This window comes from Canis lupus, chromosome 38, assembly GCF_011100685.1.
Source record: "Canis lupus familiaris isolate Mischka breed German Shepherd chromosome 38, alternate assembly UU_Cfam_GSD_1.0, whole genome shotgun sequence".
Lineage (NCBI taxonomy): Eukaryota > Metazoa > Chordata > Mammalia > Carnivora > Canidae > Canis > Canis lupus.
The window spans coordinates 19256114-19274502 of record NC_049259.1 but is presented as its reverse complement, the minus strand read 5'-3'; the positions used below and the strand labels follow the sequence as shown (position 1 = coordinate 19274502).

At 46.2% G+C, this 18389-nt stretch overlaps 1 protein-coding gene and 1 non-coding gene across 8 annotated transcripts in view; both read left to right on the top strand.

The window, feature by feature from the left end:
- Positions 1-18389, top strand: part of PBX1 (PBX homeobox 1) — a 324444-nt gene that overhangs the window by 128152 nt on the left and 177903 nt on the right. The window lies entirely within an intron of this gene.
- Positions 11549-11653, top strand: LOC119877953. The gene has a single exon (XR_005385874.1). It is a non-coding gene; the product is annotated as a U6 spliceosomal RNA (small nuclear RNA).

Sequence of the window (18389 nt, the reverse complement as noted above, 5' to 3'; positions counted from 1 at the left end):
GGTGCCTGCCGAGGAGCCGGGGAGGTACAGGTGCACTATTCAAAAATTCATGTTAGCCATTTCACATTTATGAAAGACTTAGGTCAGTACCTGTTTTTGCTAACTGAAAGAAATCCGAAGGGGATTTTCACTTTTACGAGAAAAAGTAAGGAACAAAAAGACCGTTCAATGTTGGCTTTGCAGCAAGCCTCTCGGAGGCAGTGCGCGCCTGGACAGGGAGGGGCGCCGTCCAGCTCTTCTCGGGAGCCACACTCGGGGTCTCAGCTGCCACAACTCTGACCTGTGTCCACGAGCACCTGTGCTTTGTCTCCCTGTATTTTGTGCATCCCTCGGCAAGATGTGTCCTAAGGTATCAGAAAAGCCTGAGAGAGGTTATCTTTTGGGTCTGGGAATGCTCAAAAATATCTCCATATAAGTTAATGGTGATTGTGTCTTCGCTTTATGGCATCTTGGCTCAGGGGAGGTTTCATACGATGCTGCTTCTGGATAGCTGGGGAAACCTGTGTGACAATTATCATAATACCTAGAAGGACCTGGGCCCAAGTCTGGCACCGGAAAAGCCAAAAAATGGTTAGTCTTGTAAACTGAGTAAAATATGGTGCATATTTTTGAGAGCAAAGTGTGATGACATTTTCATGGCACCCTTCAGGTCCCTGTGTCCCCTGACTGTCCCCAAGTTGCTTAGGAGTGCTCCCTTCTCACCATCCGCCCCCACCCTCTCCTCTTTCTCCATCCCCTCTCTCTGGGGCTGCCTCACGTGGCAGGAGAGAGGGAGAGCTGCTCCATTGGCTGTTGTAGTGTGTTCTCAGTACGTCTGTTGTTCCATTTGCAGCTTTCACGGATGTTTGCTTTACAGGCCCGGCTAATTCATGGCAAGGCTTTTCCGTGAGCATCACACAGCCAGTGAAGAATGGGTTTGTCCACAGATTCCATGAGAGCGTCTCCTGTCCCAAACACCACAGTGCCTTTCTTTTGGCAACATGTTGCTAGGCAAATGTATATTATGCCCCTGTTTGATCTTCGGAAGAGTTGGGACAATATCCTCCCTTTATGTGGGTCATATTCTGTTTCATTTTCATCTAAAACTGTCCGTTGTATCTTCTGCACTTCCTGACCCAGATCCCGCCTTATCCCACCTCACGAAGCCTTCTGGGACTATTCGAGACCTCACAGCTACCCTGTCTGTTGATTCTGAGATTTCCAACTTTCTTCAATAACTTCTAGAAGCTTCTTTGCTTCTATTGAGAGGAGATTTCTGCCTCTCCAGTTGGAATCTCCCCATTGACAAGTCCAGTCTACACCCTTTCCAATTCTAGACTCTAGCTGTATTTGATACCTATGACTTTTCTATCATGAATCTTCCATTCCTCCTTGATTTCCATTTTATCCTATTTGCCTCATAGTTGTGTGGTTGGGACTTCTCAGTTAACTTCAGTGATGCCTGTCTCTCGACTCACCCCTGAAATATTCCCCACTATTTCTCATGACTTCATTTATCCGTGCGATACTCACGGCTCACAAAGGTATCTGCTTGTAGTCTCCCTGAGGACAGGAACCTTACCTTTCTGCATCCCCAGTGAACAGTACAATGTCTGAACCAAAGCGAATATCCAGTAAATATTTATTGAACAAATGGTAAATTACTAAAGTCTGTATTTTCAGCCCTGGTTGATTCTGTGAGTTTCAGATCTGCACGTATAACTGCCTGGCTGGCATTTCTTCTTCATCCATATGCAACAGGGCCCTCCAGCCCTACATGGCCAGAGCACACCTTCTCAACCCCCCAGGCCACATCAGATCCTCTTCCTATATGCTTTCTCTCTTTCATCTGCCCAATCCAGAGATCTCATGTTTGTATCAGACCCTTAACTTCTTCCTAAGCCTGCAGCATCCCTCTTTCCCACCTTCCATCTAATCACTGGACAATCTGTGTTAATTCTAGAAGCAGGCATTTATTGAACACTTTATGCCAGGCTTAATGCCAGATGAGGGAATATCAAGGTAAACACACCACCCTAACAATGTCTCATATCCTCTTCTCCCCCCATCTGCCACACTCCTGGGTCAGGCCCTCGCCATCTTTCACCCAGACAGCTACGTTGACCTCTTAGCTGGTATCTCTGCCCCTAATATCTTACAGCTGTTCATCCTCTCTGAGGCCCACCATGACACTCCTAACATGCAAACCTGCTTGCCACACCCCTATTGAGAATTCTTCACTGTCAGCCCCAGTGTCAAAAGCTACAGTCCCAAAACTATAGTTGTGTGAAGTATGTCGAAGGAATTATGATATTAATAATAGGCTAAGACCTGAGATTCGGAAATTATTTAGAATTTTAAACTAATTCAAATTATCAACATTCAAACGTCGCTTTCACTCACTTGAATTCCTATATGCTTTCTTGAAGAGAAGTAGCTTTATAGTCTGCTAGGAACTGGGCATTTCTCTGGGTGCACACTCCGGAGTATGCCCTGAATCTGAGCATCATTGAGCATGCATCATGGGCATGACATTGAAATCTGCAGGATGAACTCCGAAGGCGTTGGCATAAGTACATGAGCCTTGTGATCTAGGCCTTGTCTATTTACTTCACCAGGGCTCTTTCCCACCATTTTCTTCTACCTCATTGTAGGCTGCAAATACATAGAGTTCCCTACAATACCTAGCACTTGCCACACTTTTCATTATACCTTTGGAGATTGTCTCCTCCACCAGGGATTCCCTGTACCCACCATCCCTAAAGTAAACTACAGCTAATCATTCAAACCCTAGCAGAGACCTTGTCCAAATATTCTGACTCAGCCCTAGATATTCCTTCTTCTTTGTATTCACTTTGCCTTATATTCTTTCATTGTAAATTATATTACCTAGTCTCTGTAATTTTATTTTTTACGTGTTTATTTTCCAATTGGACTCTAAGGACTCTGAGGTTAATGTCTTTCTATTGTGTTTCTTTTCTTCTTGCAATTGTTTAGGACAGGCTTGGATGTTTAGTAGATGCTCTATAATCATTCACTGTATGAACTAGGGAGTCACGTGGGCACCATCTTATCCAATGGTCTCAACATTCTCCAGAGGCAGGCAATTTTAGTACCATATCTTACCTTGATGGACTCAGGATGAGCCATAGACAGGGAGTCTGAGGAGTGAGCCCTAGCTCATCCATGAGTGGTTATATGGCTTTAGACATGTTACATAAAACTTAATATGCCACTGTTTCTGTGTGCATGGTCTCTATGTTGGGAGTGTCCTATGAAATGTTTGCTTAGACCAAGTTGGAAGATCTCTATTGGGAAGTATGAGAAATAGGTTGTAACAGATAAAGTGGTTGGCACTGACCTTATGGCATTGAAAGTCTAGCAGAGGGCTTCAGGCAAGAAGTGGAGACCCTGTGGGGGTGCCTGGGTGGCACAGTTGGTTGAGCATCCGACTTTTAGTTTTGGCTCAGGTCATGATCAGGGTCATGGGATCTAGCCATGCATAGGGCTTAGTGCACAGCAGGGAGTCTGCTTGAGATTCTCTCTCTCCCTTTCCCCCTGCTTGTGTGTTCTCCCTCTTTTAAGTCAATCAAGCAATCAAAAAAAAAAAAAAAGAGGTGGAGACCCTGTGGTTGTTTGAACATAGATGACACTGAAATCAGAGTTAAGGACTTCTATTCTGATAAAAATGTGCAGGGATGTATACTAGACTGAAGAGGAAGATTGAAGACAAGGAAGGTCAGCCAGGAGACAAGAGGACCTGGGGTCTGGGTAGATGAAGTGGTATTTTGAGAATGAAATGCCTCGGACTGTTTTGAAAGAAAGATTAACAGTGTGTGGTAAGCATCTAGATATGGAAGTTGAAAGAAAAGTAGGAGTCAGGAATAGTTGAATCATTTAAGTCATTGATTAATTTGTATTCCACAAAAAGTTTCAGATGGGAGATGACTTAGTACATAAAAAAAAAAAAAAACTATTTAACGATTATAACTGTCCCAAAATAGCCAGAGGGTATGGTCACAGATTCCTGCATTATCATGTAGCTGTGGGAAATGATGCTTTGCTGGGATTGCCCTAGAGGCCTTTTCTGAACTGTGTGCAGGTTCGAACTAGACTCTGAGTTGTCTTCCATCTCTTTATCTATGTGTCTGTGTTTCTGTGTTACCTGGGAAAATGGGCTTGACATTAATAAGGACAAAGAAGTTAGGAAAGGGCGGGAATTGGAATACCTGTAGAGTTTCGTTCATTTCATATTGTGGTAGATCTTTCAGTTTCATGGAATATTGTGATTGCTTCTGTGTATTGTTGATTTTCTTATGGAACATGTGTCTGACATTCATTTGACTTTGTTTCTTCAGAGAAAAATGTGTAATCTGCTAGCATCATGCTCTATTTTCCGGTGATTTCCAAGACTTTGCTTTTTAGATCTTGGACTTCCTTTCTGGGAGGAGCTAGAGTTTCTTCTTGTGGACCAGAGTAAAATATAGTGAGAAAGAATTTTGACTTTGGAGTCAGACTGACTTGAGGTTGTGTCCCGAGTCTTCCATCTACTGTGTGACATTGGGCAGGTTACCTAATTTCTCTCTTGTCTGTTTTCTCAGTACTAAAAGTAGAGATAGTAATATCACTGACTTCATAAGGTCTGGGGGGAGTATTATGACGATGATAATAGCTAATATTAATTTAGGGGTTGTGTACCAAGCACTGTGTTATTTATGTTTATTATTAACCTTCCCTCCAAAGCCTGTGAGGTAAATACTGTCATTGTCCCCACTATATCGACCAGTAAACTGAGCTCAAAGGGCTTAAAAAACTTGCCCTGATTACCCATGGTTGGAACTGGCAGATTAGGAATTTGAATTTGGGTTGAATGACTACGATAGCTGAGCCCTTAACAACTGAAAACTCCGCAGCCTCCCAAATCTCTCTCTTTCTGTGAAAATCTGAAAGCTCTCCTAAGACTCCCATTTAAAGTAATCACCCCTTCTACCATGTTTCTATAACAAAATGCCTGTAGCTTTAATTAGCATGTATTTTTCTAATTATTCAACTCCTAATTTTAGCTAGTTGTTCATATGTCCCTCTCTCTTCACTAAATTATAAACTTTGGAATGTAGGAACTGTGCCTACCTATGCATTTTCCCTCTAGTGCCTTCTTTCTACATAGGCATTCTCAGTATTAATTTGTTGGAAAATTCTATGAAAGGCTCAGCTCACTCTTTCCCTAGGGGACATCTTTGGTGCTGCGAGGTCACCTTTCCCTTTCTGTCACCAAAATAGAAAAATTAGAGTGTCAAGGAGTACTGTAAGCAGCACTAATGAAATGTGATCATTTAAAATAATGAAATAACATCACTTAGTCTGATGATGATCCTTATATCTACTCTCCCACCCCCCAAATAAAAAGTTATAAAAGCAGAAGTGATCTTTGCCTCAGTAAGTTAGACTGTGATATTTGGAATTGAACTAGACAAGAAATGAAGTATCAGGAACCAGTTCCTCCTTGCCTCCAGGCATCAGACATGCTGTATCCTATTTGGTCTTAGCTTTTTCTCACATTTGCCCCTTCTGTTGGAATGCAGGCATTCCTCTGAAGCTTTGCAGGAAGTGCCTTAGACATGCTGGAGTCTGACCTTCCCTCTGTGGGGAGCATGTCTGGGGAATCAGTGTGAGTACCCTTCAGGGTACCCATCGTCAGGAGGGTTGGGCTCTGAGCCTGTCCTTTTCTCCATTCTGCCACAGACTGAGATGGAACAAAGAAAGTCCGTGGTCCCTTGCGTAGGAGTCAAGGGAAAGCAAGACTCCCACCTCTGAATGCTCTTAGGGTTAGAAGTGCCTTATAACTGTTCTAGGGTGCAAAGATGAGTGATAATAATGTTCCTGTTGGTAAAAACAATAACACACAGAGTATGTCATACTAATCAAAGCATTGTGTACACTGTACCTCTTGTTTCTGTCGGATGGAAGGAATTACAGGATTGCGTTTGGCAGTATTCAGTGAAAGGCCTTCAGTTAGTTGTTTTGCCTCCTGTCTCCTCATTCTTTCCTTATCCCAAATGAGTCTCTCTGGTAGTTACTTCTCACCATTCAGAGCTCAGTGTTAGCAGCCTCGCCCATCTGAAGTAACAGGGAGCCAGGACATTAGCATAGAAGGCCTCTATGTGACCAAAATAAAGGCGCCATGCACTTCGGACTGTGCAGTTGACTCATCAGAGAGCCCAGAGGCCACCACCCAGAATCTCTTTGATCTTATTTCAGACACAATTCCAATGGTATGGTTGTCTGGTCTTCCAGCTCTTGCCAGAATATATATGTGGTCATGACTAATCCTTACTGAGCACAGTTCGCCATTGCTAACTGCAGACCCTGGCTCGAGGGCTCACAGGTATTAACTCGGGTAATCCTCATGACCCCTGCTAGGAGCTGGGTAACAAGTTTGTCTCCATTTCCCCGGGGGAGGAAGGCACGAAAACAAGGGTCTATAGCCAATGGTTGGGTTTGGCTTCCATGATCTGGTCCCACAGCCGCGCTCTTAACTATAACACTACCGCCGTTGAAGAAGAGGAAGCTCCAGGAGGCAGAAAGACTGTGCAGAGGAGAGGAGAAAACTTGCACGGCCCAGCAGGTGGAGTTTATGTACAGTAGACAGGCAGGCTCCCACCTAGCAGTGGGTCTGGGTGGTAATTGGCATTCATAATGATAAATGATTTGGGTCACGAAGAGGAAGCCAAATTATGTTCAAGATTATCCATCTACCTATCTGTCTGGATATCTTTTTAAAGAAGCTAGATGGAAATATAACATGTTTTAAAATGATTTACATCCAGAATGATGAAAATAAACACAGTTTTGGTAACCACCTCCCCCGCGCCCCCAGAAGGTGGAGACGAGGCAGCTTTCCAGAGTGATTTATTTCTCGGTACTTAATGCTCCCTTGCCTTGCTGCCCGCTCTTGGGTTCCAGAGTTGCCGCTCCCTGGGTGTCTTCCCCCAGAACAAAGGTGGTGGGCCACCGGACTGCCTCCACCCCCTCTTGCTCCAGAAAAGATGACAAGAATTTATGAATCGCCCTGCACCGTGGATGGGGTGCCGCACGCTCCCTCAGCTCTGTGTTGCTCTGCCTCCACGGTGGCAGGTAGAGGGAGTGCAGTGCAGTGAACATCAGTCCTTTCGTGAACCACCGTGGAAATGGAAAGTGGTGGTGGTGGGGGGGGTTGGTCAGGGGAGTCGAGAGGAGGGAGGGGGTTGGTGGGAATCACTGCTTTGTCTGAAAGGGAAGCTCTGTGACTGTCCCTTCAGGTCTGTGAGGTGTCTGTTGGATGAGAAGGAAATTCTTCTCTTCTTGGCTTCCACCTCCCCTGGCCCCTTTATTTTATTTTATTTTTTTTCTCCCTTTGTAGAATCCTATAAAATAAAAAAGCCCAGCAGAAAGGGAGCTGTGATGCTGTCGTCCCTGGCGTTGATGTTATTTATTTTCCTCAGTTGCTGCTCTGGAAGCCCGGAGTTGACAGAGCGGTTTTGTAGAATAGAAACATTATAGACTGTTACTGTCAGAGTGTTAAATGTGATGGATAGAGAAATAGAGGCGAAGGAGGGGACTTAATACTGAGAGCCAGGGTGCTCATGGGAAAATAAACCATCCGCATATAAGAAATGAATGAGGTAATGTGGCGGGAGGTAATGGGCTCTCGCAACATGCCGGAACAGAGATGCTTATTACGGGGCGTGCTTAACCCTTGGCACGCTGGCTCCCCTTTGTGGGTACCGGGGCTTCTCTCTGGGTCCCTCTGTGGGAGCCTGGGGGGCTTTCCTTCCGGCAGGGGAGTGGGAGTGTGGGGAGCAGGGGGCCTAGCATGTTCCTAATGACGCCTGGGACGGTGCATCAGAGAGCCTGGGTGCTCCCCAGGGGATCTGGGGGAGGAGGGGCTCTGCTGGTTTCTCCACTGGAGACCCATTGGGAGCACTTGGATTACTTGGGAGGGCGGGAAATTCCTGGTGCTTGGCTCCCTTGCTTGTCCCCCACACACACTCGCCCCCCGGAGACGCCCTGCTGCTCTCCGTAGCTGGTGCCTAGCCCTGTGCCCCTGGCCCACCTGTCGGGGGGAGGGAAGGGCAGATAGGGTCATCTTTATTACCCCCCTGTCAAGCACGGTGCCTGCTGCAAGGTGAGCCCATCAGGTGGGCACCCTGCATGGATGGGACACCCCAGGGACCCAACCAGGCAGGTGGGGTGCAGTGCAGTGAGCTGAAATGTGGTCGGGTTCTGTGAGCAACATGCTTTTTCCCTCGGCACTGGGTTCCTGTGGCCTTTCCTACTCACTCTTGTGTCCTGCGTCTGACAAGGATTTAGTAAATTAGGAGGACTCAGCCGACCCGGCCTCCCCCCCCCATCTACCTGCTGGGTGGCCTCGAGTGAATCATGTACTCTCTGGGCGTTAGTTTCTTCATCCATAACGTGGCTAAATTTATTATCGGGAGTAAACATAATCACGCTTATGAAAGTGTTGGCAGGCTATAAAACATTGTGCAAATACCAAAGTATTACCATTATTTCTGTTGTTAGTAACAGGACAATAAACACGCATTAAGTGATAAAGTGAAGAACTTCACCCAAGAAATCGTGTTTTCAAGTCAGCGGCTTCGCGTGCTCCAAGCAGTGCCATCCTCGGCGGATGCTAAAGTGGTGGTCACATGGTCAAGGACACCGCCCTGGTGGGACGTTGGTTTCGTTGGGGACCCCGGGGACTGCAGTCACCCTACAGCTGGGGTATTCGTCTTCTCCTCTTCAAAGTTTCATGGAGCCGCTGGATTTTGGAGAGAGAAGGGCTCATAGAGAATGTAGATCATTGGCCTTGATTCTGTTTGGAACATGCTGCCTGCTGGAGCTCGGACCCCACCTCCAGCAGCTGCTGGATGTTTCCCTGGAGCTCTTCCATCCAAGATCTTCTTCAGCCCAACCTCGTTCTCGGAGATGTGACTGCGCCCTATGAGGCCATGCCGCTAAGGGCCCTCATGATGATAAGATAGTCCACATTCTGGGTTTTTTTTTTTTTTTTTTTTGATTGTCAGTTTGATTTCAGAGGTCCTTAGTATTTCCACAGGAGCAGAAGGACCTAGGTTGGGGGGCATGGTCGACCGTGCCAAGTCTCAGGTTGGCATAGGTTGACCACTGGAGGCAAGGGGCCAGTCTTACCTCCTGCTTCCTTTTCCTCTAGATCTCGTCCTCGCTTCTGGGTCCACACCTGCCAGACAGGGTGGAAGTCTTGCTTTTTCGGCTGCTCGTCCTGGGGATGTCCGGTCACCTGTCTCTGGTTTGTCCTGTGTATGTCTGGTCTCTGTCTGTCCTTCACACTTTGCTGCCTTATACTTTTCTCAACAACCATGGCCTGTATAGAATGTTCGTTTCTCTTGATTCCTCAGATTTGTAGACTATGTGTAACAGCTGGCTAGTTACAGTTTCTGGTGTTTGATTGTTTTGCATGAGAGCATCTTGTCTTATGAAGGATATTAAAAATTTCCTGAGAAAAGGGGTATATTCTGTATATATATATATTTTTTTTCCCTATGATTGGCATTGCATTACCCTCTTTTCTATTGATTTGTCATCTGTTTGTCTCTAATACTTTCTTCTCCCTGTTTCCAGTCTTCCTCACCAGATTTTCAGTTCCTCCTAGAAAGAAGCATCGCCTGAGGTGTCTTTTGCTGTCCTAAGGCACCTAGTATATAACCTCCCTTGTTATTTTTTTAGCTTATTGACAGTTTTTTTTTTTTTTTTAAGATTTATCTATGATAGAGAAGAGAGAGAGAGAGAGGCAGAGACACAGGAGGAGAGAGAAGCAGACTCCATGCCAGGAGCCCGACGCGGGACTTAATCCCTGGACTCCAGGATCGAGCCCTGGGCCAAAGGCAGGCGCCAAACCTCTAAGTCACCCAGGGATCCCCTATTGACAGTTTTTAACAGAAAATGTTCTGTTCCTTGCCCATGTCTACTTTATGTGCTCAGACACCCTTATATCCAGCCTTAAATGGAGCAGGAAGGAATGCTAGGTGGACATGAAAAATAGTCCCAACTGATGACACAATCTTGTCTCTTGGTAAATAATATTGTTGATGCATTACGGTGAGAGTAGCTTTGGCGGGGGTGCATCTAGGTCTGTGCTTAAGCATCTGCCTTCAGCTCAGGTCATGATCCCGGGGTCCTGGGATCGAGTCCCACATCGGGCTCGCCATAGGGAGCCTACTTCTCTCTCTGCCTGTGTTTTCCCCTTTCTCTGTGTCTCTCATGAATAAATAAATAAAATATTTTTAAAAAGAGAACAGCTCTGAGGGTAGAATGTGCTGGCGCATCTGAAGGCTTTCGACCAGTACCTGACACCAGAACTTGTTAGTTACCCCAGTAGTGCATTGGTGGTGGTCATGATGGTTGAGAAGCAGGAACAGTCGCAGTAATGCCTGATGCCCTCTGGTCTGCCTTTTTTGCTCCATTTGTATTTTGAGAGAGTTCCGTATATTTGGGTAGAATCTGTAAGCTGAGGAAACCCCACGACTAGACCCTCTCCGTGTGAGTCTGCCTTGGGCTGCTGGGATCCTTCTGCCTCTTGCTTGTTCTAAAGGCTGGAGCCTGTCATGGTGTCTTCCTGATGGCCTCTGTGGTCCTGGGACATTGTCTTCAAATGTGTCCCTATAAAAGCCAGCTTCAGTTGGGTTCATGCAGCAGTGGGTGGGGAGGAGTGTATTTTTGGACCCAGTAGGTACAAAGCCCTGGGTTTGTTTGAAACGTACAAGAAGGACAGTAACAAGGAAGAGGGGAGATCTGGCTCCTGGCCTTTTCGGGAGACTCTGCTTCTGTGCATCCAGGCCCCTCTAGGATGCCTAAAGTGGGCGGACATGGAGACCAGAGTTCAGGAGCAAAGTGGAACAAAGCAGAGAAGGGCAGTGGTTTCCCCTTGTGGATCAGCTATTTTTCTAACTCCCCTTCTTTTCTGTCTCCCAAGCCGTAGCTCACAGCGCTGTCCGTTTCACCACCTCTTAGCTCAGAAGGGTGTGCACTGGGCCCTTCCTCTTGGGAATAGGGAACTCCTTTCGGGGGGGAATTGCCGGTATCCTTCAGCAGGTGAGACCAGTTAGCCTCCAGAATAACCTGGGCTGCTTATAAAATGCAGAGTCACAGGCAGGTTTGCTCTCTGGCCTAGGAATCTGCTTTTCATAAATAACCTCCCAGGAAGTAGATTCCTGCTGCACATACCTTACTCGTTGGGAAATACCTCTACCTTTGCGCCTCCTCCCGTTCCACCGTGGTGGTGCCTCACTTACTGGTCCTGAAGCTGAGGATCCACTGCTATGTGAGAGCATTTTATTATATTTTTTAAATATTTTATTTGTTTATTCATGAGAGACACAGAGAGAGAGGCAGAGACACAGGCAGAGGGAGAAGCAGGCTCCCTGCAGGGAGCCCGATGCGGGACTCGATCCCAGGACACTGGGGTCACGCCCTGAGCCGAAGGCAGGTGCTCAACCGCTGAGCTCCACAGGTGCCCCAACCATGTGAGAGCATTTTAAATGCAGCCCGTGTGCTCACTTCAACAACACATATAAAAAATGAGAACAAGACGGAGAAGATTAGCATGGTCCTATCCAAGGATGGCATACACATCTGTAAGGAAGTTCCTCTTAGTTCACTGAGCTCTGCACTTGTGATTTGTGCCCTTTCCTAAACCTGTTTTATATCCTGAAATTTAAAAAAAAAGCATCTGTTGTCCTTTAATTAATGGTCCTCTGACCTATGACCCCAACCCAAGAACTTTTGACCTGCATCAAGAACTTTTGAGGAGACTAGAGAACTGGTATTACGGATCCAGGGTGTTCCTGTAGACAGCTGTCCCTGAAGGGTTGGTAAGATGCAAGTGCCTACATCTTTGTTCAAAAATCTAGTTTGTAGCAGTTGCGGGGAATGGGTGGCAGGAGCGAGCAATGCCTCTCCTCGTTCCTCCTGTGCAGTCTGTGGTGACCACCGTCAGGATACCTGCGGTGTCCCCTGCACACAGGTTAGAATGTTGGCGGCTCGAACTGGGCCAGGAGAGCCTGTGACAGTGTTGCCCGGACACTCCTGGAGATGGGGATCATAAGAGGAGAGTGAGAGGGTGCCCTGGATTTGCATTCACAAACGTGAATATGCTCACGAGCTCCAGCTTTTTCCAAGATCTCGGAGATGCGATTGTGTTTACTCACGTGCACGTGCACTGCCTCCTGCTGATAGAGTTGTGTATTTGTAGGTACCGTTAGGCATTTCCCTTCCACGCCGCAGCTGCCATACCGGAGCCACCTGTCCACTTAGAGTTGGCTGAGTTGTGTGTGTGAGTGTGTGCCCTCACGTGGGTGTATGTGTATATGTTTACGCCTGTGTTTGGTGACCGGCCATCCTCTTCTCGTGGTCTCCTGTTAGGACTTGGTCTGTGCCACAGTGCAGAGATGCTTAACTTACCCTGCCGGTTCCACTGATGTCCAGCCACGACATGTCTTCTGATTTTTGAAAACTTGGTGTTTGCAAACATCCTTGTTCCTCTCTGATTTCCCCCCCATGCTATCGTAAATGTGTGAAGGCAGGGGAACTTCGGGACGATGGTCTAGAGATGAGACGGAGGAGAACGTGTCTGGATTGTGTGGGTAGTGGGTTACTTGGTATAGGTTTGTATCATTGGAGTTGAGTTATAGTGGTGGGACCAGGGGAGGGAGACAGACAGACACACATGGACATAGAGACACTCAGATACAGACACACAGACGCTCAGATACAGGCACAGACACACAGATATACAGACATGCAGACACACACATAGACCCACAGGCATTCAGATACAGACAGACACACAGACATACACATAGACGCACAGGCATTCAGATACAGGCAGACACCTAGACAGACACAGACAGACACCCAGATACACACACACACACACACACACACACACACACACACACACATAGATACCCAGATACAGACAGACAGACACACACCATAGACAGACACACAGACACACAGGCATTCAGATACAGACAGACACACACAGACAGACATCTGGACAGACACAGACAGACACCCAGATATAGACACACACACACACACACACACACACACACAGATACCCAGACAGGCAGACAGATACACACAGATACCCAGATAGAGACAGACACATACGCCTAGATACAGACACACAGACACCCGGACACACACACACACACACACACAAGCACACAGACACCCCGATGTAGACAGACACACAAACACACACACAAAACTACACATATACATACAGCACACACACATTCAGATACAGACACAGAGACAGACAGACACACACACACAGTATCTGTACTGACTCTCATGAGCCTGAACTCCTTCTGGCGGGGATGACCTGTTAGCCAAGGGCCCAAGCCTGCGGGTGACAACGTGGGTCTCTCTCTCTCTCTCTCTGTCTCTCTCTCTCGGTCACAGCCATTTCTGCCGGCTGCACTCAGTTTCTGCCTGAACCGAGAAGCCCACATACTCTCAGGCCTGAGACGGGGAGGAAAGGAAAAGGAATGGCCTGTCCTCTGACCTTTCCTAAACCTCTTCTCCGCACAGCTCCAACAGCGCCCATGAGGACCACGCCGCCTTGTTACGGTGGGCTCTGGCATTCAGAGCCACTTCCCTACAAATCTCTTTTTCTTGGCATTTCCTCCAATTTAACCACCCCTGAATTGCATTTGAATCAGTTGAGAGAAAGAGAGAAGGGGAGGAGGCTCCCCCCCTTGCTCTTGGAAAAGCAGCTCACAACCAGCTTTATTTGGTAAAACGCTGCAATAGATGCTTGTCAGAAATAATTTATTCCTGTTAGCTGTAATCTGAAGGAAAACAGATACAAGTCCTATAGTTAAAAAAAAAAAGTAAAGTAGTCTTGCTTTCGCTGACAGTACAAAGGTGTCATATACAAGAAGGATTGACACAGACCAAGGGGTCTTGTGGGAAATATGATAATAACTATAAAGAAGACAGATTATTCCCCAGTTGCCAACATTCAAACCTTTTTACAGTCAGTTCAAACATATAAAACTTTATTGCTCTAGCAGAAAGGGGAACAATTTCTGGTTGCACAGCTTTCCCAGGGCTGGGTTTATACTGTCTGTGTTATTGCTCTATAGTGGCATTTTAAAGTTTATTGAACAAGACTTTTACAATTGAAGGAAGTATATAAAACTGTAAATTTATTAGATTTTTCAGGATAAGTGCCCTTTCTAGTTGTGCTCAAGAATTCGGAGCTACGAGAAACTGCTAGTTACAAGACTTATTAATATTAAAGGCTGAGACTACGCACATTTTATACCTTAACCGGTCTCAAAAATAATATTATTATATTACTGGGCGTCAAGGCTCTGATGCTGTGGAATTGGATGGCTACACACATGGAGGACTCTGAAATACCAGACGTGTTTATTTTTCACTGGCTAAAAAGTTAGCTCTTGTTATATCTTACTTTATCTGATTTGAAGGAATCGGTCAGGATTACTCCTCTGTTCGCTGAAGATCTCTCACGGTGGTTTTGCAGTCAGACTCTTGCTTATTTCCCAGCATTTCTCGGTGGAGGGCTACCGTGTTGAGTACAGGTGATGGGCTTTTGGAGCGTATTTTACGTGAGGTAATGTATCGTGATCTCCCCCCCCCCCAAAGCAGCTAAACATTCAAATAATCGAAATGCTGCTAAAAGGAGTTCTTTATTATGTTTTTCAACTTCTCTCTTTTTAAATTTTTTTAATTAAAAAGTTTTTTATTTCTTTTTTTAAAAATTTTTTTATTTCTTTTAAAAAAATTTTTTTTTTATTTCTTAAAAGCCTTTGAGGGACCTGACTTTAGGAATTTTGTAATGTTTGTGATCATCTGTATCATGGTTTCTGACCATCTGCACTCTAGATTTTTTAGGCGAGAAGATTCTTTGTTGTGGGGGCTGTGCTCTGCTCTGTAAGGTGTTCAGAGGCATCTCTGTTCTCTACCATAGTAGGCAGTGTCCCCGTTATTCCACTGGGACAGCCAAAATGTCTCCAGACATTGCCAGGTGCCCTCTGGTTGGGGGAGGGGTAATCATCCCTTGTTAAGAAGCACCCATTTATTTTATTTTTTATTTTTTTAGAAGATTTTATTTATTTATTTGACACAGAGATGGAGAGAGCACAAGCAGGGGGGAGCAACAAAGGGAGAGGAAAAAGCAGGGCTCCCCGCACCTGATGTGGGGGTGGGGGATGTGGGGCTTGATCCCAGGACCCCGAGATCATGACCTGACCCAAAGGCAGATGCTTAACCAACTGAACCACCCAGGTACCAGAAGAACCACTCACTTACCCATTATTATAATATGTCTTTGAAAACAAATTTTTTTACTGTAAATAATAAAGTATATGATGTAGGTTATATCTGGTAATTAAAAAAAAAAAAAACCCAGTTACCCGATATGGTCAATGACAGGCTTTTTTTTAACTTTCAGAAATGTCTGACTGTGGACTTCTCTTCAACAGTGTGTTTGTTACCCAAAGAATATGGCCTAACTCAGTCTTTGAAGTGTTCTGTGGAATTTCTCGGGGCTAAATTACTCCATAATAAGAAATGACCTGTTTGCTTGCCTGAGTCCGACGGCCCATGTTTACGGGTGTATCCATCTCTGAGTCTGGAGGGCATATTCTTTCTGTATTATCTTAGGGTTCACCACTTATATATATGTTAGCCTCTTTGATTTTTCAAACGCATGTGCAGAATCATATGTACATACACATACACACATTTACATTACGAGCCTTTCGCAGTGAAGGATTTCAGAGGGACGGAGACATTTGGATTATAATTTTCTCACTTGACATATTTAATGTGGATGTACCATCAACTTGCCTTTAATTTTCAATTTGTGTTCGAGAATTTTTTTAACCTCATCAGAAGGTTTTATTAGTGGATACATTAAAAACATTCAAAGAGGTTGTTTATAGCACCTGTTCACCTTCATGCCACCTAATGTTAGGGAAGTACCTACGTGTGAATGGCACTTTGATTTGGGATTTTGTGCTAATTTGCCTAAAATTAGCCATAGCGTTTAGAGAATAATTAAGACAATATGTTTTCAAAAGAGAGTAAATTATAACAGGCCTTTTGTTTTTTATTGCTTGCTGCAATTTTGGAAGTCTATTTGCTTTTTCCCCCTTCATTGTAAAAATTTTAGACACTTGTGACTTAGGTGTACCTCGAAAGTGTCTTGCTTCTGTTACTATTTTGTGGAGCCACTGATCTTTCCTGTCCCCGTGGCCTTGGATGGTTGGTGATGTTAGCCGTGAGGCAATGTGTCCTTTCTCCTCCTCTTGCCATCTCTCTAGGTCGTTGGGACCCTACCCTGTCGGTACATCCTGAGGTTCTCTTGTGTGAGGATGTGTGACATCCCTAAGAAGCATGCTATAACTCACTTTATTTATTGATGTTTTTCTGGTAAGCTGGATATAAAATACGTGATTGGAAAGCAGATCATACAATTGGAAAGTTGGTGGGTCGCCTCTGGTGATCCTCTTAGTAAGTCAAAGGGTGTGTTCACCATCACCCCTCTAGCTACATTTGGTTTCCTTATGTCATAATACACCTTGCTTGACTTTTTCAACTACTAATATCCATAGCCATGTGGTACCCGTCCAATATGGCAGCTGTGGAGTTACGAGTGAGTCATGTGGCCGTCTTTGAACTTGGCCATCAGAGGAGGTGCTTAGCCCCTATGCGGCGGGCTCCCACCCCTACAAATGATAGCGTCCACACTTCATGAAGTTAAAGAATGCTTACGGTCTGTGGTGTAACTTGTCATGAGAACCCGACACTGAGTCAGGCATCCACAGCCCTCCCCTCCAAAGCACTCCTGGTGAAGAGCAGAGTCTTCTTCAGGTCGCGCTAACCCCTGGATCCCCAGGTCCTGCTCCCAGGCACCCTGGGGGAAGGGGCAGATCGCCGTCTTAGGAGAACTGTGGCCAGGTGAAAGGAGTCGCTAAAGGAGACCAGAACCCCAGGCAGAGTTGGGTTCCGTGCATGTCCCAAGTTCCTGGCCGGCCTCGGCCAGGCCGCCACCTGCGGCGGTGGGTCGCCGAGGCCTGTGGACTCTTCCAGGCTGAGAGGGAGCGAGCAGGAACAGCACGAAACAGCAAATGTCAGGAAAGTGGTAAGCCCTGAATCTTTTATGAGACCTTGGGTATTCTGATCACAGCTCCACTGACACTGAGATGGGAATACAGATTACGGGAGGGGGCGGCTGTGACATGAAGCCCAGGCTTAAATCTTCCCAAGGTTTTAACGTGCCTCGCCATATGAATATTTTGTTATTTTATTTGGCACCGTTCCCGCAGGAGGCCAGGAGAGAGAGCGCTGGCCGAGCCTGGGCCAGGGCAGGGCCCGAGATGCGGGAGCTGAGAACCACACTGTGGCTGATGAGGCTCACACCCTTGTACGGCTGTGCGTGTGCGTGAGTGTGTGAGTGTGTGAGGCAGTGTGAGGGTGAGAGACTGAGAATGCGAGTCTGTGTAGTAGTGTGTGTGTGAGGAGGTATGTGAGATTTCATGTGAGAGAGTATTGGAACGTGAGTGTGCATGTAGGGTGTGTGTGTGAGAATGAGTGTGTGTGACAGTGTGAGAGGAATGTGAGTGTGTATGTGAGAGAATGTGAGTATGATTTGAGAATGTGAGAGAACGAGTGTGTAAGACAGTGTGTGAGAATGAGTGAGTGTGTGTTGGAGACAGAAGGTGTGTGAGAGAATGACTGTGATGTGAGAGAAAGAGTGAGAGAGACCTGTGAGCATGAGAGAGAATGAGTGCGTGAGACTGTGTGAGATCGCGTGTGTGAGAATGAGTGTGAGAATGGGTGTGGGTTGGAGACAGAAGGTGTGTGAGTGTGTGAGAGAATGAGCGTAATGTGAGAGTATGAGAGAGAACTGAGAGCATGACAGAATGAGTGTGTGAGACTGTGAGAGAGAACGAGTGTGTGTAACAGTGTGCGTGTGTATATGTGTGTGTGTGTGAGAGAATGAGTGAATGTGACAGTGTGTGAGACTGTGAGAGAACGAGTGTATGTATGTGTGTGGGGAATGTGAGTGAGTGTGTTGGAGACAGATAGTGTGTGTGAGTGTGTGAGGGGCCACGTGTGAGAGAGACCTGTGAGCATGAGAGAGAATGAGTGCGTGAGACTGTGTGAGAGAGAACGAGTGTGTGAGACAGAGTGTGAATGTGTGTGTGGGAGAGAATACGTGCTGGGGGGATGTGAATGCGCGTGTGAGCCAGGGAGTGTGCACGAGAGCACAGCTCCCCGGGAATCGTGTCGCGTGTCAGGCCTGGATGCTAAGGCCCTCAGACCTGCTTATGAATTCCCTCGGC